The sequence below is a fragment of the Eubalaena glacialis genome, chromosome 2, assembly GCF_028564815.1.
Source record: "Eubalaena glacialis isolate mEubGla1 chromosome 2, mEubGla1.1.hap2.+ XY, whole genome shotgun sequence".
In the NCBI taxonomy this organism is placed as follows: domain Eukaryota; kingdom Metazoa; phylum Chordata; class Mammalia; order Artiodactyla; family Balaenidae; genus Eubalaena; species Eubalaena glacialis.
In genome coordinates, this window is record NC_083717.1 from 56,309,493 (window position 1) to 56,336,562 (window position 27,070).

The 27,070-nt window shown below is 56.5% G+C and overlaps 10 non-coding genes across 10 annotated transcripts; all 10 read right to left on the reverse strand.

Annotated features, from left to right (window-relative positions):
- Positions 1 to 1,846: 1,846 nt before the first annotated feature.
- LOC133086280 (small nucleolar RNA SNORD116) lies at positions 1,847 to 1,939 on the reverse strand. Its single transcript, XR_009700039.1, has one exon. It is a non-coding gene; the product is annotated as a small nucleolar RNA SNORD116 (small nucleolar RNA).
- A 2,690-nt stretch (positions 1,940 to 4,629) lies between these two features.
- Positions 4,630 to 4,722, reverse strand: LOC133086281 (small nucleolar RNA SNORD116). The gene has a single exon (XR_009700040.1). It is a non-coding gene; the product is annotated as a small nucleolar RNA SNORD116 (small nucleolar RNA).
- A 2,689-nt stretch (positions 4,723 to 7,411) lies between these two features.
- On the reverse strand, positions 7,412 to 7,504 carry LOC133086468 (small nucleolar RNA SNORD116). Its single transcript, XR_009700223.1, has one exon. It is a non-coding gene; the product is annotated as a small nucleolar RNA SNORD116 (small nucleolar RNA).
- A 2,690-nt stretch (positions 7,505 to 10,194) lies between these two features.
- LOC133086282 (small nucleolar RNA SNORD116) lies at positions 10,195 to 10,287 on the reverse strand. Its single transcript, XR_009700041.1, has one exon. It is a non-coding gene; the product is annotated as a small nucleolar RNA SNORD116 (small nucleolar RNA).
- Positions 10,288 to 12,976: 2,689 nt separating this feature from the next.
- Positions 12,977 to 13,069, reverse strand: LOC133086470 (small nucleolar RNA SNORD116). Its single transcript, XR_009700225.1, has one exon. It is a non-coding gene; the product is annotated as a small nucleolar RNA SNORD116 (small nucleolar RNA).
- Positions 13,070 to 15,759: 2,690 nt separating this feature from the next.
- Positions 15,760 to 15,852, reverse strand: LOC133086283 (small nucleolar RNA SNORD116). Its single transcript, XR_009700042.1, has one exon. It is a non-coding gene; the product is annotated as a small nucleolar RNA SNORD116 (small nucleolar RNA).
- Positions 15,853 to 18,541: 2,689 nt separating this feature from the next.
- Positions 18,542 to 18,634, reverse strand: LOC133086471 (small nucleolar RNA SNORD116). The gene has a single exon (XR_009700226.1). It is a non-coding gene; the product is annotated as a small nucleolar RNA SNORD116 (small nucleolar RNA).
- Positions 18,635 to 21,323: 2,689 nt separating this feature from the next.
- On the reverse strand, positions 21,324 to 21,416 carry LOC133086284 (small nucleolar RNA SNORD116). The gene has a single exon (XR_009700043.1). It is a non-coding gene; the product is annotated as a small nucleolar RNA SNORD116 (small nucleolar RNA).
- A 2,689-nt stretch (positions 21,417 to 24,105) lies between these two features.
- LOC133086285 (small nucleolar RNA SNORD116) lies at positions 24,106 to 24,198 on the reverse strand. Its single transcript, XR_009700044.1, has one exon. It is a non-coding gene; the product is annotated as a small nucleolar RNA SNORD116 (small nucleolar RNA).
- Positions 24,199 to 26,887: 2,689 nt separating this feature from the next.
- LOC133086286 (small nucleolar RNA SNORD116) lies at positions 26,888 to 26,980 on the reverse strand. Its single transcript, XR_009700045.1, has one exon. It is a non-coding gene; the product is annotated as a small nucleolar RNA SNORD116 (small nucleolar RNA).
- Positions 26,981 to 27,070: the final 90 nt, after the last annotated feature.

Consider the following 27,070-nt stretch of genomic DNA (forward strand, 5'->3'; position numbering starts at 1 on the left):
AAAGCACAAAGACTGGACGAGACCTGCCTCCCGGCCGTGGGTGTCACATCTACGTGGACCTGGAGACCCTGCCACCTACAAGCACGTCTGATGTGCCCTGGGGGTCACTCCCAGCGCTCCCAGAAGCAAGGGAACCTCCCATGGGGGGCCTGCCTCCGACCTGCAGTTGCCTACAGGCAAGATGCAGCCCGGCACTACTCAAGGGGCTAACGAACTTCGGCCCAAGTGCCTCTTCTCACCAACTAGACCATATCACTTTCCGTGACCCCGTGGGAATGCCCACAACGGGAAGTGTTGGGCTTCAGCAACCATGACACAGGTTGGGACCTGACAGCGGAAATTAGGCCACCTTCCCGGCCACGTATCGGCAAGCTTCCAACTGGCAGGTTTCACGGCCCAGACCACTGAGGAAACGCTCAAACGCTTCACAGCCTCGTCCTAAGTGCCCTCCTGCTGCGTGCAGGGCGACTCAACCCTACTTGAAGCCACAGACATCATGCGAACAGGGGGACACTGAACACCAGGGAAGACAGAAAGGCAAGCCTGTCTGCTTTGATGAGGCCCACGGCACCGCATGCATCCTGGCAATTCTCCACTGCCACAGCGACACTACCGAGGAACTCACAGTGATCAAAGGCACTGTCCCCGAGGACCACAGACAGACTTTCAATGGAAGACCTCTGCCATGCGAGGGGACTTGGAAGCCTGAAAGGGAAAGGTGGTTGGCCACGGCAGGGCACCTGGCAGGGCAACTGTGTCCCCATCTCTTCGTGACCAATGGACTGCTCCGGATAAAGCTCTGGCTCTTCGAACGGCCTGCATGCCACATGGGCCGGCCGCGTCATGCCCTCCTGGAGAAACACTATCACTTTGCACATTCCCAAAAGAAGGAACAAAACGACCAAAGGGCTTGTTCACGTAACTCACCTACCCCCAAGGAGGCCGGCACAGATGCCTCAGCATGTCCATCTTCTCTACGTCCCGCAAGACACCCGTGTGGAGTCACTCCTCCGGAAATGGGATCGCAACTCTACACAGGTTACCTACCTCACTACAACCTCATGAACTGCCAAAGCCATCCCCTCCATAGGCAGCTGATGCCAGCCCTTCACGAACAAGACACATCCTCGGGAAGCTGAGGCCAGCGCCTGCAACACAATGATGACAGCCCATCCCACGACATTACATAGGACGTGTCCTCATGATACCTTAACTTTCTCTCCAGGCCCCCAGCCACCACACAGGCTTAAATGCTGCACTCGATTCTCAGCCCACTCCACGATGATCCACTTAGCACCAACAGTGTGCCGGCAGCTTCAGCAGAGGAGCTGAAAGGGGCAGCCCCGAGGCCTAGTCCATCGGCCCCCTTCTGCCATCGCTCAACTCCAGCCCACCCCCGCTCACTGCTCCAGCCCCACCGGGCACTCAGGAACCTCACCACACCACACACAACATCAGAGAGGGCCACAGGCCTGGCCTGAGGCTCCAGGCTCCAACCAGGGAAGCTTGCTCATTTTGGCTTCCAGAATCAACCTCCGAAGCGGCATGCACAAAGCGTGATCCTGCCCAAAACACACCTCTCCAAGCTGCAAGCTCACTGGGCCTCCACCAGCACACGCTCCGACTCTGAAGACTAGCAGGAGAGCCTGCCCTCTTGTATTCCCTCAGCGGTCTTTTAGCAGGGACCGGGGATTCATAGATGACCCAGCTTATGGGCAGACACGGTCGACCCTCACACAGGAGTCCCTCCAATGCTGGAGCCCTTAGTGGTGTTTGCATGCCTGTCAGCAGGGGACGTCGGCCCTCACTCCTAACTGTCCCGTACCCCCGAGAGAGGAAACGTGCTGGACCTCAGTTTCGATGAGGAGACGGTAGAGCGTTCTCACTCATTTTGTTCAGATTTTCCAAGGAATGCATACAAGGGTGTCATCATCGATCCAAGCACATGCTGGGACGCTGCAGAACACAAACGGGCAGGCCGTGGGGCTCTGCAGAGGAGCCATGACCCGGAAGTACTCCAAAAGCCTGGGGAATCCACAGTCTTCAGGCCACTCGGCAAGACCAACAATCAATCCACTCTTGCAGCCACTGGGCCCATCTGATGAAAACCTAATATCCAATGGCACATTTTCGTATGGGTGAATGCCTACCGTCCTGAGTTATCCAGAGCCACGCTCAGCAATGTGCGCCCGCCCCACTTTTTCCAGTTCTCCTTAGGACATCCAGTCATCAGACAACGCGAAGGTCTTCTTGTCTTTGCCGACGGCCAGCCTTGCCCTGCAGCTGCACCTGAGAAGGGGACAGAAATCATGCAGGCTTCTGAATTGCACCACGGTTCAGAGAACATGATTCTTGCGAACACTTACCTTGCCGTGAGCCCAGAACCTGCTTTCCAAGTAACACTATCCATTACCGAAAACTGATTGCGTGTCTCACAGCATGACTGGAGGAAGTTAGGCACGTACATTGGTCGGTGTGTCAGACACTGTATCTGTGTATTCACGTGAGTGGGCGTGTGTGACTGTGACTGCGCACGAGGATGCGCTTGTGGGTTCCTGTGTGTGGCGCTGAATACGCGTCTTGGTCTCTGGGTGTCGCTGTGGCCCTCTGCAGACACCTCCAACAGTAAACGCCATAGTTTATACACAGCACCCTGGTTGGACCCCCAACTGAAAGGAGAAAGACCCCTGTCAGCTTCAAGAGGCCGTATGCGAAGTTTAACCCCCAGGGGCTGCTGAAATGGGTCACAGACTCCCGCTCTCCCACAGCCACGCCTTCTGACCAAAGCACAAAGACTGGACGAGACCTGCCTCCCGGCCGTGGGTGTCACATCTACGTGGACCTGGAGACCCTGCCACCTACAAGCACGTCTGATGTGCCCTTGGGGTCACTCCCAGCGCTCCCAGAAGCAAGGGAACCTCCCATGGGGGGCCTGCCTCCGACCTGCAGTTGCCTACAGGCAAGATGCAGCCCGGCACTACTCAAGGGGCTAACGAACTTCGGCCCAAGTGCCTCTTCTCACCAACTAGACCATATCACTTTCCGTGACCCCGTGGGAATGCCCACAACGGGAAGTGTTGGGCTTCAGCAACCATGACACAGGTTGGGACCTGACAGCGGAAATTAGGCCACCTTCCCGGCCACGTATCGGCAAGCTTCCAACTGGCAGGTTTCACGGCCCAGACCACTGAGGAAACGCTCAAACGCTTCACAGCCTCGTCCTAAGTGCCCTCCTGCTGCGTGCAGGGCGACTCAACCCTACTTGAAGCCACAGACATCATGCGAACAGGGGGACACTGAACACCAGGGAAGACAGAAAGGCAAGCCTGTCTGCTTTGATGAGGCCCACGGCACCGCATGCATCCTGGCAATTCTCCACTGCCACAGCGACACTACCGAGGAACTCACAGTGATCAAAGGCACTGTCCCCGAGGACCACAGACAGACTTTCAATGGAAGACCTCTGCCATGCGAGGGGACTTGGAAGCCTGAAAGGGAAAGGTGGTTGGCCACGGCAGGGCACCTGGCAGGGCAACTGTGTCCCCATCTCTTCGTGACCAATGGACTGCTCCGGATAAAGCTCTGGCTCTTCGAACGGCCTGCATGCCACATGGGCCGGCCGCGTCATGCCCTCCTGGAGAAACACTATCACTTTGCACATTCCCAAAAGAAGGAACAAAACGACCAAAGGGCTTGTTCACGTAACTCACCTACCCCCAAGGAGGCCGGCACAGATGCCTCAGCATGTCCATCTTCTCTACGTCCCGCAAGACACCCGTGTGGAGTCACTCCTCCGGAAATGGGATCGCAACTCTACACAGGTTACCTACCTCACTACAACCTCATGAACTGCCAAAGCCATCCCCTCCATAGGCAGCTGATGCCAGCCCTTCACGAACAAGACACATCCTCGGGAAGCTGAGGCCAGCGCCTGCAACACAATGATGACAGCCCATCCCACGACATTACATAGGACGTGTCCTCATGATACCTTAACTTTCTCTCCAGGCCCCCAGCCACCACACAGGCTTAAATGCTGCACTCGATTCTCAGCCCACTCCACGATGATCCACTTAGCACCAACAGTGTGCCGGCAGCTTCAGCAGAGGAGCTGAAAGGGGCAGCCCCGAGGCCTAGTCCATCGGCCCCCTTCTGCCATCGCTCAACTCCAGCCCACCCCCGCTCACTGCTCCAGCCCCACCGGGCACTCAGGAACCTCACCACACCACACACAACATCAGAGAGGGCCACAGGCCTGGCCTGAGGCTCCAGGCTCCAACCAGGGAAGCTTGCTCATTTTGGCTTCCAGAATCAACCTCCGAAGCGGCATGCACAAAGCGTGATCCTGCCCAAAACACACCTCTCCAAGCTGCAAGCTCACTGGGCCTCCACCAGCACACGCTCCGACTCTGAAGACTAGCAGGAGAGCCTGCCCTCTTGTATTCCCTCAGCGGTCTTTTAGCAGGGACCGGGGATTCATAGATGACCCAGCTTATGGGCAGACACGGTCGACCCTCACACAGGAGTCCCTCCAATGCTGGAGCCCTTAGTGGTGTTTGCATGCCTGTCAGCAGGGGACGTCGGCCCTCACTCCTAACTGTCCCGTACCCCCGAGAGAGGAAACGTGCTGGACCTCAGTTTCGATGAGGAGACGGTAGAGCGTTCTCACTCATTTTGTTCAGATTTTCCAAGGAATGCATACAAGGGTGTCATCATCGATCCAAGCACATGCTGGGACGCTGCAGAACACAAACGGGCAGGCCGTGGGGCTCTGCAGAGGAGCCATGACCCGGAAGTACTCCAAAAGCCTGGGGAATCCACAGTCTTCAGGCCACTCGGCAAGACCAACAATCAATCCACTCTTGCAGCCACTGGGCCCATCTGATGAAAACCTAATATCCAATGGCACATTTTCGTATGGGTGAATGCCTACCGTCCTGAGTTATCCAGAGCCACGCTCAGCAATGTGCGCCCGCCCCACTTTTTCCAGTTCTCCTTAGGACATCCAGTCATCAGACAACGCGAAGGTCTTCTTGTCTTTGCCGACGGCCAGCCTTGCCCTGCAGCTGCACCTGAGAAGGGGACAGAAATCATGCAGGCTTCTGAATTGCACCACGGTTCAGAGAACATGATTCTTGCGAACACTTACCTTGCCGTGAGCCCAGAACCTGCTTTCCAAGTAACACTATCCATTACCGAAAACTGATTGCGTGTCTCACAGCATGACTGGAGGAAGTTAGGCACGTACATTGGTCGGTGTGTCAGACACTGTATCTGTGTATTCACGTGAGTGGGCGTGTGTGACTGTGACTGCGCACGAGGATGCGCTTGTGGGTTCCTGTGTGTGGCGCTGAATACGCGTCTTGGTCTCTGGGTGTCGCTGTGGCCCTCTGCAGACACCTCCAACAGTAAACGCCATAGTTTATACACAGCACCCTGGTTGGACCCCCAACTGAAAGGAGAAAGACCCCTGTCAGCTTCAAGAGGCCGTATGCGAAGTTTAACCCCCAGGGGCTGCTGAAATGGGTCACAGACTCCCGCTCTCCCACAGCCACGCCTTCTGACCAAAGCACAAAGACTGGACGAGACCTGCCTCCCGGCCGTGGGTGTCACATCTACGTGGACCTGGAGACCCTGCCACCTACAAGCACATCTGATGTGCCCTTGGGGTCACTCCCAGCGCTCCCAGAAGCAAGGGAACCTCCCATGGGGGGCCTGCCTCCGACCTGCAGTTGCCTACAGGCAAGATGCAGCCCGGCACTACTCAAGGGGCTAACGAACTTCGGCCCAAGTGCCTCTTCTCACCAACTAGACCATATCACTTTCCGTGACCCCGTGGGAATGCCCACAACGGGAAGTGTTGGGCTTCAGCAACCATGACACAGGTTGGGACCTGACAGCGGAAATTAGGCCACCTTCACGGCCACGTATCGGCAAGCTTCCAACTGGCAGGTTTCACGGCCCAGACCACTGAGGAAACGCTCAAACGCTCCACAGCCTCGTCCTAAGTGCCCTCCTGCTGCCTGCAGGGCGACTCAACCCTACTTGAAGCCACAGACATCATGCGAACAGGGGGACACTGAACACCAGGGAAGACAGACCGCAAGCCTGTCTGCTTTGATGAGGCCCACGGCACCGCATGCATCCTGGCAATTCTCCACTGCCACAGCGACACTACCGAGGAACTCACAGTGATCAAAGGCACTGTCCCCGAGGACCACAGACAGACTTTCAATGGAAGACCTCTGCCATGCGAGGGGACTTGGAAGCCTGAAAGGGAAAGGTGGTTGGCCACGGCAGGGCACCTGGCAGGGCAACAGTGTCCCCATCTCTTCCCGGCCAATGGACTGCTCCGGATAAAGCTCTGGCTCTTCGAACGGCCTGCATGCCACATGGGCCGGCCGCGTCATGCCCTCCTGGAGAAACACTATCGCTTTGCACATTCCCAAAAGAAGGAACAAAACGACCAAAGGGCTTGTTCACGTAACTCACCTACCCCCAAGGAGGCCGGCACTGATGCCTCAGCATGTCCATCTTCTCTACGTCCCGCAAGACACCCGTGTGGAGTCACTCCTCCGGAAATGGGATCGCAACTCTACACAGGTTACCTACCTCACTACAACCTCATGAACTGCCAAAGCCATCCCCTCCATAGGCAGCTGATGCCAGCCCTTCACGAACAAGACACATCCTCGGGAAGCTGAGGCCAGCGCCTGCAACACAATGATGACAGCCCATCCCACGACATTACATAGGACGTGTCCTCATGATACCTTAACTTTCTCTCCAGGCCCCCAGCCACCACACAGGCTTAAATGCTGCACTCGATTCTCAGCCCACTCCACGATGATCCACTTAGCACCAACAGTGTGCCGGCAGCTTCAGCAGAGGAGCTGAAAGGGGCAGCCCCGAGGCCTAGTCCATCGGCCCCCTTCTGCCATCGCTCAACTCCAGCCCACCCCCGCTCACTGCTCCAGCCCCACCGGGCACTCAGGAACCTCACCACACCACACACAACATCAGAGAGGGCCACAGGCCTGGCCTGAGGCTCCAGGCTCCAACCAGGGAAGCTTGCTCATTTTGGCTTCCAGAATCAACCTCCGAAGCGGCATGCACAAAGTGTGATCCTGCCCAAAACACACCTCTCCAAGCTGCAAGCTCACTGGGCCTCCACCAGCACACGCTCCGACTCTGAAGACTAGCAGGAGAGCCTGCCCTCTTGTATTCCCTCAGCGGTCTTTTAGCAGGGACTGGGGATTCATAGATGACCCAGCTTATGGGCAGACACGGTCGACCCTCACACAGGAGTCCCTCCAATGCTGGAGCCCTTAGTGGTGTTTGCATGCCTGTCAGCAGGGGACGTCGGCCCTCACTCCTAACTGTCCCATACCCCCGAGAGAGGAAACGTGCTGGACCTCAGTTTCGATGAGGAGACGGTAGAGCATTCTCACTCATTTTGTTCAGATTTTCCAAGGAATGCATACAAGGGTGTCATCATCGATCCAAGCACATGCTGGGACGCTGCAGAACACAAACGGGCAGGCCGTGGGGCTCTGCAGAGGAGCGATGACCCGGAAGTACTCCAAAAGCCTGGGGAATCCACAGTCTTCAGGCCACTCAGCAAGACCAACAATCAATCCACTCTTGCAGCCACTGGGCCCATCTGATGAAAACCTAATATCCAATGGCACATTTTCGTATGGGTGAATGCCTACCGTCCTGAGTTATCCAGAGCCACGCTCAGCAATATGCGCCCGCCCCACTTTTTCCAGTTCTCCTTAGGACATCCAGTCATCAGACAACGCGAAGGTCTTCTTGTCTTTGCCGACGGCCAGCCTTGCCCTGCAGCTGCACCTGAGAAGGGGACAGAAATCATGCAGGCTTCTGAATTGCACCACGGTTCAGAGAACATGATTCTTGCGAACACTTACCTTGCCGTGAGCCCAGAACCTGCTTTCCAAGTAACACTATCCATTACCGAAAACTGATTGCGTGTCTCACAGCATGACTGGAGGAAGTTAGGCACGTACATTGGTCGGTGTGTCAGACACTGTATCTGTGTATTCACGTGAGTGGGCGTGTGTGACTGTGACTGTGCACGAGGATGCGCTTGTGGGTTCCTGTGTGTGGCGCTGAATACGCGTCTTGGTCTCTGGGTGTCGCTGTGGCCCTCTGCAGACACCTCCAACAGTAAATGCCATAGATTATACACAGCACCCTGGTTGGACCCCCAACTGAAAGGAGAAAGACCCCTGTCAGCTTCAAGAGGCCGCATGCGAAGTTTAACCCCCAGGGGCTGCTGAAATGGGTCACAGACTCCCGCTCTCCCACAGCCACGCCTTCTGACCAAAGCACAAAGACTGGACGAGACCTGCCTCCCGGCCGTGGGTGTCACATCTACGTGGACCTGGAGACCCTGCCACCTACAAGCACATCTGATGTGCCCTTGGGGTCACTCCCAGTGCTCCCAGAAGCAAGGGAACCTCCCATGGGGGGCCTGCCTCCGACCTGCAGTTGCCTACAGGCAAGATGCAGCCCAGCACTACTCAAGGGGCTAACGAACTTCGGCCCAATTGCCTCTTCTCGCCAACTAGACCATATCACTTTCCGTGACCCCGTGGGAATGCCCACAACGGGAAGTGTTGGGCTTCAGCAACCATGACACAGGTTGGGACCTGACAGCGGAAATTAGGCCACCTTCCCGGCCACGTATCGGCAAGCTTCCAACTGGCAGGTTTCACGGCCCAGACCACTGAGGAAACGCTCAAACGCTTCACAGCCTCGTCCTAAGTGCCCTCCTGCTGCGTGCAGGGCGACTCAACCCTACTTGAAGCCACAGACATCATGCGAACAGGGGGACACTGAACACCAGGGAAGACAGAAAGGCAAGCCTGTCTGCTTTGATGAGGCCCACGGCACCGCATGCATCCTGGCAATTCTCCACTGCCACAGCGACACTACCGAGGAACTCACAGTGATCAAAGGCACTGTCCCCGAGGACCACAGACAGACTTTCAATGGAAGACCTCTGCCATGCGAGGGGACTTGGAAGCCTGAAAGGGAAAGGTGGTTGGCCACGGCAGGGCACCTGGCAGGGCAACTGTGTCCCCATCTCTTCGTGACCAATGGACTGCTCCGGATAAAGCTCTGGCTCTTCGAACGGCCTGCATGCCACATGGGCCGGCCGCGTCATGCCCTCCTGGAGAAACACTATCACTTTGCACATTCCCAAAAGAAGGAACAAAACGACCAAAGGGCTTGTTCACGTAACTCACCTACCCCCAAGGAGGCCGGCACAGATGCCTCAGCATGTCCATCTTCTCTACGTCCCGCAAGACACCCGTGTGGAGTCACTCCTCCGGAAATGGGATCGCAACTCTACACAGGTTACCTACCTCACTACAACCTCATGAACTGCCAAAGCCATCCCCTCCATAGGCAGCTGATGCCAGCCCTTCACGAACAAGACACATCCTCGGGAAGCTGAGGCCAGCGCCTGCAACACAATGATGACAGCCCATCCCACGACATTACATAGGACGTGTCCTCATGATACCTTAACTTTCTCTCCAGGCCCCCAGCCACCACACAGGCTTAAATGCTGCACTCGATTCTCAGCCCACTCCACGATGATCCACTTAGCACCAACAGTGTGCCGGCAGCTTCAGCAGAGGAGCTGAAATGGGCAGCCCCGAGGCCTAGTCCATCGGCCCCCTTCTGCCATCGCTCAACTCCAGCCCACCCCCGCTCACTGCTCCAGCCCCACCGGGCACTCAGGAACCTCACCACACCACACACAACATCAGAGAGGGCCACAGGCCTGGCCTGAGGCTCCAGGCTCCAACCAGGGAAGCTTGCTCATTTTGGCTTCCAGAATCAACCTCCGAAGCGGCATGCACAAAGCGTGATCCTGCCCAAAACACACCTCTCCAAGCTGCAAGCTCACTGGGCCTCCACCAGCACACGCTCCGACTCTGAAGACTAGCAGGAGAGCCTGCCCTCTTGTATTCCCTCAGCGGTCTTTTAGCAGGGACCGGGGATTCATAGATGACCCAGCTTATGGGCAGACACGGTCGACCCTCACACAGGAGTCCCTCCAATGCTGGAGCCCTTAGTGGTGTTTGCATGCCTGTCAGCAGGGGACGTCGGCCCTCACTCCTAACTGTCCCGTACCCCCGAGAGAGGAAACGTGCTGGACCTCAGTTTCGATGAGGAGACGGTAGAGCGTTCTCACTCATTTTGTTCAGATTTTCCAAGGAATGCATACAAGGGTGTCATCATCGATCCAAGCACATGCTGGGACGCTGCAGAACACAAACGGGCAGGCCGTGGGGCTCTGCAGAGGAGCCATGACCCGGAAGTACTCCAAAAGCCTGGGGAATCCACAGTCTTCAGGCCACTCGGCAAGACCAACAATCAATCCACTCTTGCAGCCACTGGGCCCATCTGATGAAAACCTAATATCCAATGGCACATTTTCGTATGGGTGAATGCCTACCGTCCTGAGTTATCCAGAGCCACGCTCAGCAATGTGCGCCCGCCCCACTTTTTCCAGTTCTCCTTAGGACATCCAGTCATCAGACAACGCGAAGGTCTTCTTGTCTTTGCCGACGGCCAGCCTTGCCCTGCAGCTGCACCTGAGAAGGGGACAGAAATCATGCAGGCTTCTGAATTGCACCACGGTTCAGAGAACATGATTCTTGCGAACACTTACCTTGCCGTGAGCCCAGAACCTGCTTTCCAAGTAACACTATCCATTACCGAAAACTGATTGCGTGTCTCACAGCATGACTGGAGGAAGTTAGGCACGTACATTGGTCGGTGTGTCAGACACTGTATCTGTGTATTCACGTGAGTGGGCGTGTGTGACTGTGACTGCGCACGGGGATGCGCTTGTGGGTTCCTGTGTGTGGCGCTGAATACGCGTCTTGGTCTCTGGGTGTCGCTGTGGCCCTCTGCAGACACCTCCAACAGTAAACGCCATAGTTTATACACAGCACCCTGGTTGGACCCACAACTGAAAGGAGAAAGACCCCTGTCAGCTTCAAGAGGCCGTATGCGAAGTTTAACCCCCAGGGGCTGCTGAAATGGGTCACAGACTCCCGCTCTCCCACAGCCACGCCTTCTGACCAAAGCACAAAGACTGGACGAGACCTGCCTCCCGGCCGTGGGTGTCACATCTACGTGGACCTGGAGACCCTGCCACCTACAAGCACATCTGATGTGCCCTTGGGGTCACTCCCAGCGCTCCCAGAAGCAAGGGAACCTCCCATGGGGGGCCTGCCTCCGACCTGCAGTTGCCTACAGGCAAGATGCAGCCCGGCACTACTCAAGGGGCTAACGAACTTCGGCCCAAGTGCCTCTTCTCACCAACTAGACCATATCACTTTCCGTGACCCCGTGGGAATGCCCACAACGGGAAGTGTTGGGCTTCAGCAACCATGACACAGGTTGGGACCTGACAGCGGAAATTAGGCCACCTTCACGGCCACGTATCGGCAAGCTTCCAACTGGCAGGTTTCACGGCCCAGACCACTGAGGAAACGCTCAAACGCTCCACAGCCTCGTCCTAAGTGCCCTCCTGCTGCCTGCAGGGCGACTCAACCCTACTTGAAGCCACAGACATCATGCGAACAGGGGGACACTGAACACCAGGGAAGACAGACCGCAAGCCTGTCTGCTTTGATGAGGCCCACGGCACCGCATGCATCCTGGCAATTCTCCACTGCCACAGCGACACTACCGAGGAACTCACAGTGATCAAAGGCACTGTCCCCGAGGACCACAGACAGACTTTCAATGGAAGACCTCTGCCATGCGAGGGGACTTGGAAGCCTGAAAGGGAAAGGTGGTTGGCCACGGCAGGGCACCTGGCAGGGCAACAGTGTCCCCATCTCTTCCCGGCCAATGGACTGCTCCGGATAAAGCTCTGGCTCTTCGAACGGCCTGCATGCCACATGGGCCGGCCGCGTCATGCCCTCCTGGAGAAACACTATCGCTTTGCACATTCCCAAAAGAAGGAACAAAACGACCAAAGGGCTTGTTCACGTAACTCACCTACCCCCAAGGAGGCCGGCACTGATGCCTCAGCATGTCCATCTTCTCTACGTCCCGCAAGACACCCGTGTGGAGTCACTCCTCCGGAAATGGGATCGCAACTCTACACAGGTTACCTACCTCACTACAACCTCATGAACTGCCAAAGCCATCCCCTCCATAGGCAGCTGATGCCAGCCCTTCACGAACAAGACACATCCTCGGGAAGCTGAGGCCAGCGCCTGCAACACAATGATGACAGCCCATCCCACGACATTACATAGGACGTGTCCTCATGATACCTTAACTTTCTCTCCAGGCCCCCAGCCACCACACAGGCTTAAATGCTGCACTCGATTCTCAGCCCACTCCACGATGATCCACTTAGCACCAACCGTGTGCCGGCAGCTTCAGCAGAGGAGCTGAAAGGGGCAGCCCCGAGGCCTAGTCCATCGGCCCCCTTCTGCCATCGCTCAACTCCAGCCCACCCCCGCTCACTGCTCCAGCCCCACCGGGCACTCAGGAACCTCACCACACCACACACAACATCAGAGAGGGCCACAGGCCTGGCCTGAGGCTCCAGGCTCCAACCAGGGAAGCTTGCTCATTTTGGCTTCCAGAATCAACCTCCGAAGCGGCATGCACAAAGTGTGATCCTGCCCAAAACACACCTCTCCAAGCTGCAAGCTCACTGGGCCTCCACCAGCACACGCTCCGACTCTGAAGACTAGCAGGAGAGCCTGCCCTCTTGTATTCCCTCAGCGGTCTTTTAGCAGGGACTGGGGATTCATAGATGACCCAGCTTATGGGCAGACACGGTCGACCCTCACACAGGAGTCCCTCCAATGCTGGAGCCCTTAGTGGTGTTTGCATGCCTGTCAGCAGGGGACGTCGGCCCTCACTCCTAACTGTCCCATACCCCCGAGAGAGGAAACGTGCTGGACCTCAGTTTCGATGAGGAGACGGTAGAGCATTCTCACTCATTTTGTTCAGATTTTCCAAGGAATGCATACAAGGGTGTCATCATCGATCCAAGCACATGCTGGGACGCTGCAGAACACAAACGGGCAGGCCGTGGGGCTCTGCAGAGGAGCGATGACCCGGAAGTACTCCAAAAGCCTGGGGAATCCACAGTCTTCAGGCCACTCAGCAAGACCAACAATCAATCCACTCTTGCAGCCACTGGGCCCATCTGATGAAAACCTAATATCCAATGGCACATTTTCGTATGGGTGAATGCCTACCGTCCTGAGTTATCCAGAGCCACGCTCAGCAATGTGCGCCCGCCCCACTTTTTCCAGTTCTCCTTAGGACATCCAGTCATCAGACAACGCGAAGGTCTTCTTGTCTTTGCCGACGGCCAGCCTTGCCCTGCAGCTGCACCTGAGAAGGGGACAGAAATCATGCAGGCTTCTGAATTGCACCACGGTTCAGAGAACATGATTCTTGCGAACACTTACCTTGCCGTGAGCCCAGAACCTGCTTTCCAAGTAACACTATCCATTACCGAAAACTGATTGCGTGTCTCACAGCATGACTGGAGGAAGTTAGGCACGTACATTGGTCGGTGTGTCAGACACTGTATCTGTGTATTCACGTGAGTGGGCGTGTGTGACTGTGACTGCGCACGAGGATGCGCTTGTGGGTTCCTGTGTGTGGCGCTGAATACGCGTCTTGGTCTCTGGGTGTCGCTGTGGCCCTCTGCAGACACCTCCAACAGTAAATGCCATAGATTATACACAGCACCCTGGTTGGACCCCCAACTGAAAGGAGAAAGACCCCTGTCAGCTTCAAGAGGCCGCATGCGAAGTTTAACCCCCAGGGGCTGCTGAAATGGGTCACAGACTCACGCTCTCCCACAGCCACGCCTTCTGACCAAAGCACAAAGACTGGACGAGACCTGCCTCCCGGCCGTGGGTGTTACATCTACGTGGACCTGGAGACCCTGCCACCTACAAGCACATCTGATGTGCCCTTGGGGTCACTCCCAGTGCTCCCAGAAGCAAGGGAACCTCCCATGGGGGGCCTGCCTCCGACCTGCAGTTGCCTACAGGCAAGATGCAGCCCAGCACTACTCAAGGGGCTAACGAACTTCGGCCCAATTGCCTCTTCTCGCCAACTAGACCATATCACTTTCCGTGACCCCGTGGGAATGCCCACAACGGGAAGTGTTGGGCTTCAGCAACCATGACACAGGTTGGGACCTGACAGCGGAAATTAGGCCACCTTCCCGGCCACGTATCGGCCAGCTTCCAACTGGCAGGTTTCGCGGCCCAGACCACTGAGGAAACGCTCAAACGCTTCACAGCCTCGTCCTAAGTGCCCTCCTGCTGCCTGCAGGGCGACTCAACCCTACTTGAAGCCACAGACATCATGCGAACAGGGGGACACTGAACACCAGGGAAGACAGAAAGGCAAGCCTGTCTGCTTTGATGAGGCCCACAGCACCGCATGCATCCTAGCAATTCTCCACTGCCACAGCGACACTACCGAGGAACTCACAGTGATCAAAGGCACTGTCCCCGAGGACCACAGGCAGACTTTCAATGGAAAACCTCTGCCATGCGAGGGGACTTGGAAGCCTGAAAGGGAAAGGTGGTTGGCCACGGCAGGGCACCTGGCAGGGCAACTGTGTCCCCATCTCTTCCCGGCCAATGGACTGCTCCGGATAAAGCTCTGGCTCTTCGAACGGCCTGCATGCCACATGGGCCGGCCGCATCATGCCCTCCTGGAGAAACACTATCGCTTTGCACATTCCCAAAAGAAGGAACAAAACGACCAAAGGGCTTGTTCACATAACTCACCTACCCCCAAGGAGGCCGGCACAGATGCCTCAGCATGTCCATCTTCTCTACGTCCCGCAAGACACCCGTGTGGAGTCACTCCTCCCGAAATGGGATCGCAACTCTACACAGGTTACCTACCTCACTACAACCTCATGAACTGCCAAAGCCATCCCCTCCATAGGCAGCTGATGCCAGCCCTTCACGAACAAGACACATCCTCGGGAAGCCGAGGCCAGCGCCTGCAACACAATGATGACAGCCCATCCCACGACATTACATAGGACGTGTCCTCATGATAACTTAAATTTCTCTCCAGGCCCCCAGCCACCACACAGGCTTAAATGCTGCACTCGATTCTCAGCCCACTCCACGATGATCCACTTAGCACCAACAGTGTGCCGGCAGCTTCAGCAGAGGAGCTGAAAGGGGCAGCCCCGAGGCCTAGTCCATCGGCCCCCTTCTGCCATCGCTCAACTCCAGCCCACCCCCGCTCACTGCTCCAGCCCCACCGGGCACTCAGGAACCTCACCACACCACACACAACATCAGAGAGGGCCACAGGCCTGGCCTGAGGCTCCAGGCTCCAACCAGGGAAGCTTGCTCATTTTGGCTTCCAGAATCAACCTCCGAAGCGGCATGCACAAAGCGTGATCCTGCCCAAAACACACCTCTCCAAGCTGCAAGCTCACTGGGCCTCCACCAGCACACGCTCCGACTCTGAAGACTAGCAGGAGAGCCTGCCCTCTTGTATTCCCTCAGCGGTCTTTTAGCAGGGACCGGGGATTCATAGATGACCCAGCTTATGGGCAGACACGGTCGACCCTCACACAGGAGTCCCTCCAATGCTGGAGCCCTTAGTGGTGTTTGCATGCCTGTCAGCAGGGGACGTCGGCCCTCACTCCTAACTGTCCCATACCCCCGAGAGAGGAAACGTGCTGGACCTCAGTTTCGATGAGGAGACGGTAGAGCGTTCTCACTCATTTTGTTCAGATTTTCCAAGGAATGCATACAAGGGTGTCATCATCGATCCAAGCACATGCTGGGACGCTGCAGAACACAAACGGGCAGGCCGTGGGGCTCTGCAGAGGAGCCATGACCCGGAAGTACTCCAAAAGCCTGGGGAATCCACAGTCTTCAGGCCACTCAGCAAGACCAACAATCAATCCACTCTTGCAGCCACTGGGCCCATCTGATGAAAACCTAATATCCAATGGCACATTTTCGTATGGGTGAATGCCTACCGTCCTGAGTTATCCAGAGCCACGCTCAGCAATGTGCGCCCGCCCCACTTTTTCCAGTTCTCCTTAGGACATCCAGTCATCAGACAACGCGAAGGTCTTCTTGTCTTTGCCGACGGCCAGCCTTGCCCTGCAGCTGCACCTGAGAAGGGGACAGAAATCATGCAGGCTTCTGAATTGCACCACGGTTCAGAGAACATGATTCTTGCGAACACTTACCTTGCCGTGAGCCCAGAACCTGCTTTCCAAGTAACACTATCCATTACCGAAAACTGATTGCGTGTCTCACAGCATGACTGGAGGAAGTTAGGCACGTACATTGGTCGGTGTGTCAGACACTGTATCTGTGTATTCACGTGAGTGGGCGTGTGTGACTGTGACTGCGCACGAGGATGCGCTTTTGGGTTCCTGTGTGTGGCGCTGAATACGCGTCTTGGTCTCTGGGTGTCGCTGTGGCCCTCTGCAGACACCTCCAACAGTAAACGCCATAGTTTATACACAGCACCCTGGTTGGACCCCCAACTGAAAGGAGAAAGACCCCTGTCAGCTTCAAGAGGCCGCATGCGAAGTTTAACCCCCAGGGGCTGCTGAAATGGGTCACAGACTCCCGCTCTCCCACAGCCACGCCTTCTGACCAAAGCACAAAGACTGGACGAGACCTGCCTCCCGGCCGTGGGTGTCACATCTACGTGGACCTGGAGACCCTGCCACCTACAAGCACATCTGATGTGCCCTTGGGGTCACTCCCAGCGCTCCCAGAACCAAGGGAACCTCCCATGGGGGGCCTGCCTCCGACCTGCAGTTGCCTACAGGCAAGATGCAGCCCGGCACTACTCAAGGGGCTAACGAACTTCGGCCCAAGTGCCTCTTCTCACCAACTAGACCATATCACTTTCCGTGACCCCGTGGGAATGCCCACAACGGGAAGTGTTGGGCTTCAGCAACCATGACACAGGTTGGGACCTGACAGCGGAAATTAGGCCACCTTCCCGGCCACGTATCGGCAAGCTTCCAACTGGCAGGTTTCACGGCCCAGACCACTGAGGAAACGCTCAAACGCTTCACAGCCTCGTCCTAAGTGCCCTCCTGCTGCCTGCAGGGCGACTCAACCCTACTTGAAGCCACAGACATCATGCGAACAGGGGGACACTGAACACCAGGGAAGACAGACCGCAAGCCTGTCTGCTTTGATGAGGCCCACGGCACCGCATGCATCCTGGCAATTCTCCACTGCCACAGCGACACTACCGAGGAACTCACAGTGATCAAAGGCACTGTCCCCGAGGACCACAGACAGACTTTCAATGGAAGACCTCTGCCATGCGAGGGGACTTGGAAGCCTGAAAGGGAAAGGTGGTTGGCCACGGCAGGGCACCTGGCAGGGCAACAGTGTCCCCATCTCTTCCCGGCCAATGGACTGCTCCGGATAAAGCTCTGGCTCTTCGAACGGCCTGCATGCCACATGGGCCGGCCGCGTCATGCCCTCCTGGAGAAACACTATCGCTTTGCACATTCCCAAAAGAAGGAACAAAACGACCAAAGGGCTTGTTCACATAACTCACCTACCCCCAAGGAGGCCGGCACAGATGCCTCAGCATGTCCATCTTCTCTACGTCCCGCAAGACACCCGTGTGGAGTCACTCCTCCGGAAATGGGATCGCAACTCTACACAGGTTACCTACCTCACTACAACCTCATGAACTGCCAAAGCCATCCCCTCCATAGGCAGCTGATGCCAGCCCTTCACGAACAAGACACATCCTCGGGAAGCTGAGGCCAGCGCCTGCAACACAATGATGACAGCCCATCCCACGACATTACATAGGACGTGTCCTCATGATACCTTAACTTTCTCTCCAGGCCCCCAGCCACCACACAGGCTTAAATGCTGCACTCGATTCTCAGCCCACTCCACGATGATCCACTTAGCACCAACAGTGTGCCGGCAGCTTCAGCAGAGGAGCTGAAAGGGGCAGCCCCGAGGCCTAGTCCATCGGCCCCCTTCTGCCATCGCTCAAATCCAGCCCACCCCCGCTCACTGCTCCAGCCCCACCGGGCACTCAGGAACCTCACCACATCACACACAACATCAGAGAGGGCCACAGGCCTGGCCTGAGGCTCCAGGCTCCAACCAGGGAAGCTTGCTCATTTTGGCTTCCAGAATCAACCTCCGAAGCGGCATGCACAAAGTGTGATCCTGCCCAAAACACACCTCTCCAAGCTGCAAGCTCACTGGGCCTCCAACAGCACACGCTCCGACTCTGAAGACTAGCAGGAGAGCCTGCCCTCTTGTATTCCCTCAGCGGTCTTTTAGCAGGGACCGGGGATTCATAGATGACCCAGCTTATGGGCAGACACGGTCGACCCTCACACAGGAGTCCCTCCAATGCTGGAGCCCTTAGTGGTGTTTGCATGCCTGTCAGCAGGGGACGTCGGCCCTCACTCCTAACTGTCCCATACCCCCGAGAGAGGAAACGTGCTGGACCTCAGTTTCGATGAGGAGACGGTAGAGCATTCTCACTCATTTTGTTCAGATTTTCCAAGGAATGCATACAAGGGTGTCATCATCGATCCAAGCACATGCTGGGACGCTGCAGAACACAAACGGGCAGGCCGTGGGGCTCTGCAGAGGAGCCATGACCCGGAAGTACTCCAAAAGCCTGGGGAATCCACAGTCTTCAGGCCACTCAGCAAGACCAACAATCAATCCACTCTTGCAGCCACTGGGCCCATCTGATGAAAACCTAATATCCAATGGCACATTTTCGTATGGGTGAATGCCTACCGTCCTGAGTTATCCAGAGCCACGCTCAGCAATGTGCGCCCGCCCCACTTTTTCCAGTTCTCCTTAGGACATCCAGTCATCAGACAACGCGAAGGTCTTCTTGTCTTTGCCGACGGCCAGCCTTGCCCTGCAGCTGCACCTGAGAAGTGGACAGAAATCATGCAGGCTTCTGAATTGCACCACGGTTCAGAGAACATGATTCTTGCGAACACTTACCTTGCCGTGAGCCCAGAACCTGCTTTCCAAGTAACACTATCCATTACCGAAAACTGATTGCGTGTCTCACAGCATGACTGGAGGAAGTTAGGCACGTACATTGGTCGGTGTGTCAGACACTGTATCTGTGTATTCACGTGAGTGGGCGTGTGTGACTGTGACTGCGCACGAGGATGCGCTTGTGGGTTCCTGTGTGTGGCGCTGAATACGCGTCTTGGTCTCTGGGTGTCGCTGTGGCCCTCTGCAGACACCTCCAACAGTAAATGCCATAGATTATACACAGCACCCTGGTTGGACCCCCAACTGAAAGGAGAAAGACCCCTGTCAGCTTCAAGAGGCCGCATGCGAAGTTTAACCCCCAGGGGCTGCTGAAATGGGTCACAGACTCCCGCTCTCCCACAGCCACGCCTTCTGACCAAAGCACAAAGACTGGACGAGACCTGCCTCCCGGCCGTGGGTGTCACATCTACGTGGACCTGGAGACCCTGCCACCTACAAGCACATCTGATGTGCCCTTGGGGTCACTCCCAGTGCTCCCAGAAGCAAGGGAACCTCCCATGGGGGGCCTGCCTCCGACCTGCAGTTGCCTACAGGCAAGATGCAGCCCGGCACTACTCAAGGGGCTAACGAACTTCGGCCCAATTGCCTCTTCTCGCCAACTAGACCATATCACTTTCCGTGACCCCGTGGGAATGCCCACAACGGGAAGTGTTGGGCTTCAGCAAACATGACACAGTTTGGGACCTGACAGCGGAAATTAGGCCACCTTCCCGGCCACGTATCGGCAAGCTTCCAACTGGCAGGTTTCGCGGCCCAGACCACTGAGGAAACGCTCAAACGCTTCACAGCCTCGTCCTAAGTGCCCTCCTGCTGCCTGCAGGGCGACTCAACCCTACTTGAAGCCACAGACATCATGCGAACAGGGGGACACTGAACACCAGGGAAGACAGACCGCAAGCCTGTCTGCTTTGATGAGGCCCACAGCACCGCATGCATCCTAGCAATTCTCCACTGCCACAGCGACACTACCGAGCAACTCACAGTGATCAAAGGCACTGTCCCCGAGGACCACAGACAGACTTTCAATGGAAGACCTCTGCCATGCGAGGGGACTTGGAAGCCTGAAAGGGAAAGGTGGTTGGCCACGGCAGGGCACCTGGCAGGGCAACTGTGTCCCCATCTCTTCCCGGCCAATGGACTGCTCCGGATAAAGCTCTGGCTCTTCGAACGGCCTGCATGCCACATGGGCCGGCCGCGTCATGCCCTCCTGGAGAAACACTATCGCTTTGCACATTCCCAAAAGAAGGAATAAAACGACCAAAGGGCTTGTTCACATAACTCACCTACCCCCAAGGAGGCCGGCACAGATGCCTCAGCATGTCCATCTTCTCTACGTCCCGCAAGACACCCGTGTGGAGTCACTCCTCCGGAAATGGGATCGCAACTCTACACAGGTTACCTACCTCACTACAACCTCATGAACTGCCAAAGCCATCCCCTCCATAGGCAGCTGATGCCAGCCCTTCACGAACAAGACACATCCTCGGGAAGCTGAGGCCAGCGCCTGCAACACAATGATGACAGCCCATCCCACGACATTACATAGGACGTGTCCTCATGATACCTTAACTTTCTCTCCAGGCTCCCAGCCACCACACAGGCTTAAATGCTGCACTCGATTCTCAGCCCACTCCACGATGATCCACTTAGCACCAACAGTGTGCCGGCAGCTTCAGCAGAGGAGCTGAAAGGGGCAGCCCCGAGGCCTAGTCCATCGGCCCCCTTCTGCCATCGCTCAACTCCAGCCCACCCCCGCTCACTGCTCCAGCCCCACCGGGCACTCAGGAACCTCACCACACCACACACAACATCAGAGAGGGCCACAGGCCTGGCCTGAGGCTCCAGGCTCCAACCAGGGAAGCTTGCTCATTTTGGCTTCCAGAATCAACCTCCGAAGCGGCATGCACAAAGCGTGATCCTGCCCAAAACACACCTCTCCAAGCTGCAAGCTCACTGGGCCTCCACCAGCACACGCTCCGACTCTGAAGACTAGCAGGAGAGCCTGCCCTCTTGTATTCCCTCAGCGGTCTTTTAGCAGGGACCGGGGACTCATAGATGACCCAGCTTATGGGCAGACACGGTCGACCCTCACACAGGAGTCCCTCCAATGCTGGAGCCCTTAGTGGTGTTTGCATGCCTGTCAGCAGGGGACGTCGGCCCTCACTCCTAACTGTCCCATACCCCCGAGGGAGGAAACGTGCTGGACCTCAGTTTCGATGAGGAGACGGTAGAGCGTTCTCACTCATTTTGTTCAGATTTTCCAAGGAATGCATACAAGGGTGTCATCATCGATCCAAGCACATGCTGGGACGCTGCAGAACACAAACGGGCAGGCCGTGGGGCTCTGCAGAGGAGCCATGACCCGGAAGTACTCCAAAAGCCTGGGGAATCCACAGTCTTCAGGCCACTCAGCAAGACCAACAATCAATCCACTCTTGCAGCCACTGGGCCCATCTGATGAAAACCTAATATCCAATGGCACATTTTCGTATGGGTGAATGCCTACCGTCCTGAGTTATCCAGAGCCACGCTCAGCAATGTGCGCCCGCCCCACTTTTTCCAGTTCTCCTTAGGACATCCAGTCATCAGACAACGCGAAGGTCTTCTTGTCTTTGCCGACGGCCAGCCTTGCCCTGCAGCTGCACCTGAGAAGGGGACAGAAATCATGCAGGCTTCTGAATTGCACCACGGTTCAGAGAACATGATTCTTGCGAACACTTACCTTGCCGTGAGCCCAGAACCTGCTTTCCAAGTAACACTATCCATTACCGAAAACTGATTGCGTGTCTCACAGCATGACTGGAGGAAGTTAGGCACGTACATTGGTCGGTGTGTCAGACACTGTATCTGTGTATTCACGTGAGTGGGCGTGTGTGACTGTGACTGCGCACGAGGATGCGCTTGTGGGTTCCTGTGTGTGGCGCTGAATACGCGTCTTGGTCTCTGGGTGTCGCTGTGGCCCTCTGCAGACACCTCCAACAGTAAATGCCATAGTTTATACACAGCACCCTGGTTGGACCCCCAACTGAAAGGAGAAAGACCCCTGTCAGCTTCAAGAGGCCGCATGCGAAGTTTAACCCCCAGGGGCTGCTGAAATGGGTCACAGACTCCCGCTCTCCCACAGCCACGCCTTCTGACCAAAGCACAAAGACTGGACGAGACCTGCCTCCCGGCCGTGGGTGTCACATCTACGTGGACCTGGAGACCCTGCCACCTACAAGCACATCTGATGTGCCCTTGGGGTCACTCCCAGCGCTCCCAGAAGCAAGGGAGCCTCCCATGGGGTGCCTGCCTCCGACCTGCAGTTGCCTACAGGCAAGATGCAGCCCGGCACTACTCAAGGGGCTAACGAACTTCGGCCCAATTGCCTCTTCTCGCCAACTAGACCATATCACTTTCCGTGACCCCGTGGGAATGCCCACAACGGGAAGTGTTGGGCTTCAGCAACCATGACACAGGTTGGGACCTGACAGCGGAAATTAGGCCACCTTCCCGGCCACGTATCGGCAAGCTTCCAACTGGCAGGTTTCGCGGCCCAGACCACTGAGGAAACGCTCAAACGCTTCACAGCCTCGTCCTAAGTGCCCTCCTGCTGCCTGCAGGGCGACTCAACCCTACTTGAAGCCACAGACATCATGCGAACACGGGGACACTGAACACCAGGGAAGACAGACCGCAAGCCTGTCTGCTTTGATGAGGCCCACGGCACCGCATGCATCCTGGCAATTCTCCACTGCCACAGCGACACTACCGAGGAACTCACAGTGATCAAAGGCACTGTCCCCGAGGACCACAGACAGACTTTCAATGGAAGACCTCTGCCATGCGAGGGGACTTGGAAGCCTGAAAGGGAAAGGTGGTTGGCCACGGCAGGGCACCTGGCAGGGCAACTGTGTCCCCATCTCTTCCCGGCCAATGGACTGCTCCGGATAAAGCTCTGGCTCTTCGAACGGCCTGCATGCCACATGGGCCGGCCGCGTCATGCCCTCCTGGAGAAACACTATCGCTTTGCACATTCCCAAAAGAAGGAATAAAACGACCAAAGGGCTTGTTCACATAACTCACCTACCCCCAAGGAGGCCGGCACAGATGCCTCAGCATGTCCATCTTCTCTACGTCCCGCAAGACACCCGTGTGGAGTCACTCCTCCGCAAATGGGATCGCAACTCTACACAGGTTACCTACCTCACTACAACCTCATGAACTGCCAAAGCCATCCCCTCCATAGGCAGCTGATGCCAGCCCTTCACGAACAAGACACATCCTCGGGAAGCTGAGGCCAGCGCCTGCAACACAATGATGACAGCCCATCCCACGACATTACATAGGACGTGTCCTCATGATACCTTAACTTTCTCTCCAGGCCCCCAGCCACCACACAGGCTTAAATGCTGCACTCGATTCTCAGCCCACTCCACGATGATCCACTTAGCACCAACAGTGTGCCGGCAGCTTCAGCAGAGGAGCTGAAAGGGGCAGCCCCGAGGCCTAGTCCATCGGCCCCCTTCTGCCATCGCTCAACTCCAGCCCACCCCCGCTCACTGCTCCAGCCCCACCGGGCACTCAGGAACCTCACCACATCACACACAACATCAGAGAGGGCCACAGGCCTGGCCTGAGGCTCCAGGCTCCAACCAGGGAAGCTTGCTCATTTTGGCTTCCAGAATCAACCTCCGAAGCGGCATGCACAAAGCGTGATCCTGCCCAAAACACACCTCTCCAAGCTGCAAGCTCACTGGGCCTCCACCAGCACACGCTCCGACTCTGAAGACTAGCAGGAGAGCCTGCCCTCTTGTATTCCCTCAGCGGTCTTTTAGCAGGGACCGGGGATTCATAGATGACCCAGCTTATGGGCAGACACGGTCGACCCTCACACAGGAGTCCCTCCAATGCTGGAGCCCTTAGTGGTGTTTGCATGCCTGTCAGCAGGGGATGTCGGCCCTCACTCCTAACTGTCCCATACCCCCGAGAGAGGAAACGTGCTGGACCTCAGTTTCGATGAGGAGACGGTAGAGCGTTCTCACTCATTTTGTTCAGATTTTCCAAGGAATGCATACAAGGGTGTCATCATCGATCCAAGCACATGCTGGGACACTGCAAAACACAAACGGGCAGGCCGTGGGGCTCTGCAGAGGAGCCATGACCCGGAAGTACTCCAAAAGCCTGGGGAATCCACAGTCTTCAGGCCACTCAGCAAGACCAACAATCAATCCACTCTTGCAGCCACTGGGCCCATCTGATGAAAACCTAATATCCAATGGCACATTTTCGTATGGGTGAATGCCTACCGTCCTGAGTTATCCAGAGCCACGCTCAGCAATGTGCGCCCGCCCCACTTTTTCCAGTTCTCCTTAGGACATCCAGTCATCAGACAACGCGAAGGTCTTCTTGTCTTTGCCGACAGCCAGCCTTGCCCTGCAGCTGCACCTGAGAAGGGGACAGAAATCATGCAGGCTTCTGAATTGCACCACGGTTCAGAGAACATGATTCTTGCGAACACTTACCTTGCCGTGAGCCCAGAACCTGCTTTCCAAGTAACACTATCCATTACCGAAAACTGATTGCGTGTCTCACAGCATGACTGGAGGAAGTTAGGCACGTACATTGGTCGGTGTGTCAGACACTGTATCTGTGTATTCACGTGAGTGGGCGTGTGTGACTGTGACTGCGCACGAGGATGCGCTTGTGGGTTCCTGTGTGTGGCGCTGAATACGCGTCTTGGTCTCTGGGTGTCGCTGTGGCCCTCTGCAGACACCTCCAACAGTAAATGCCATAGTTTATACACAGCACCCTGGTTGGACCCCCAACTGAAAGGAGAAAGACCCCTGTCAGCTTCAAGAGGCCGCATGCGAAGTTTAACCCCCAGGGGCTGCTGAAATGGGTCACAGACTCCCGCTCTCCCACAGCCACGCCTTCTGACCAAAGCACAAAGACTGGACGAGACCTGCCTCCCGGCCGTGGGTGTCACATCTTCGTGGACCTGGAGACCCTGCCACCTACAAGCACATCTGATGTGCCCTTGGGGTCACTCCCAGCGCTCCCAGAAGCAAGGGAACCTCCCATGGGGGGCCTGCCTCCGACCTGCAGTTGCCTACAGGCAAGATGCAGCCCGGCACTACTCAAGGGGCTAACGACCTTCGGCCCAAGTGCCTCTTCTCGCCAACTAGACCATATCACTTTCCGTGACCCCGTGGGAATGCCCACAACGGGAAGTGTTGGGCTTCAGCAACCATGACACAGGTTGGGACCTGACAGCGGAAATTAGGCCACCTTCCCGGCCACGTATCGGCAAGCTTCCAACTGGCAGGTTTCGCGGCCCAGACCACTGAGGAAACGCTCAAACGCTTCACAGCCTCGTCCTAAGTGCCCTCCTGCTGCCAGCAGGGCGACTCAACCCTACTTGAAGCCACAGACATCATGCGAACACGGGGACACTGAACACCAGGGAAGACAGACCGCAAGCCTGTCTGCTTTGATGAGGCCCACGGCACCGCATGCATCCTGGCAATTCTCCACTGCCACAGCGACACTACCGAGGAACTCACAGTGATCAAAGGCACTGTCCCCGAGGACCACAGACAGACTTTCAATGGAAGACCTCTGCCATGCGAGGGGACTTGGAAGCCTGAAAGGGAAAGGTGGTTGGCCACGGCAGGGCACCTGGCAGGGCAACAGTGTCCCCATCTCTTCCCGGTCAATGGACTGCTCCGGATAAAGCTCTGGCTCTTCGAACGGCCTGCATGCCACATGGGCCGGCCGCGTCATGCCCTCCTGGAGAAACACTATCGCTTTGCACATTCCCAAAAGAAGGAACAAAACGACCAAAGGGCTTGTTCACATAACTCACCTACCCCCAAGGAGGCCGGCACAGATGCCTCAGCATGTCCATCTTCTCTACGTCCCGCAAGACACCCGTGTGGAGTCACTCCTCCGGAAATGGGATCGCAACTCTACACAGGTTACCTACCTCACTACAACCTCATGAACTGCCAAAGCCATCCCCTCCATAGGCAGCTGATGCCAGCCCTTCACGAACAAGACACATCCTCGGGAAGCTGAGGCCAGCGCCTGCAACACAATGATGACAGCCCATCCCACGACATTACATAGGACGTGTCCTCATGATACCTTAACTTTCTCTCCAGGCCCCCAGCCACCACACAGGCTTAAATGCTGCACTCGATTCTCAGCCCACTCCACGATGATCCACTTAGCACCAACAGTGTGCCGGCAGCTTCAGCAAAGGAGCTGAAAGGGGCAGCCCCGAGGCCTAGTCCATCGGCCCCCTTCTGCCATCGCTCAACTCCAGCCCACCCCCGCTCACTGCTCCAGCCCCACCGGGCACTCAGGAACCTCACCACATCACACACAACATCAGAGAGAGCCACAGGCCTGGCCTGAGGCTCCAGGCTCCAACCAGGGAAGCTTGCTCATTTTGGCTTCCAGAATCAACCTCCGAAGCGGCATGCACAAAGCGTGATCCTGCCCAAAACACACCTCTCCAAGCTGCAAGCTCACTGGGCCTCCACCAGCACACGCTCCGACTCTGAAGACTAGCAGGAGAGCCTGCCCTCTTGTATTCCCTCAGCGGTCTTTTAGCAGGGACCGGGGATTCATAGATGACCCAGCTTATGGGCAGACACGGTCGACCCTCACACAGGAGTCCCTCCAATGCTGGAGCCCTTAGTGGTGTTTGCATGCCTGTCAGCAGGGGACGTCGGCCCTCACTCCTAACTGTCCCATACCCCCGAGAGAGGAAACGTGCTGGACCTCAGTTTCGATGAGGAGACGGTAGAGCGTTCTCACTCATTTTGTTCAGATTTTCCAAGGAATGCATACAAGGGTGTCATCATCGATCCAAGCACATGCTGGGACACTGCAGAACACAAACGGGCAGGCCGTGGGGCTCTGCAGAGGAGCCATGACCCGGAAGTACTCCAACAGCCTGT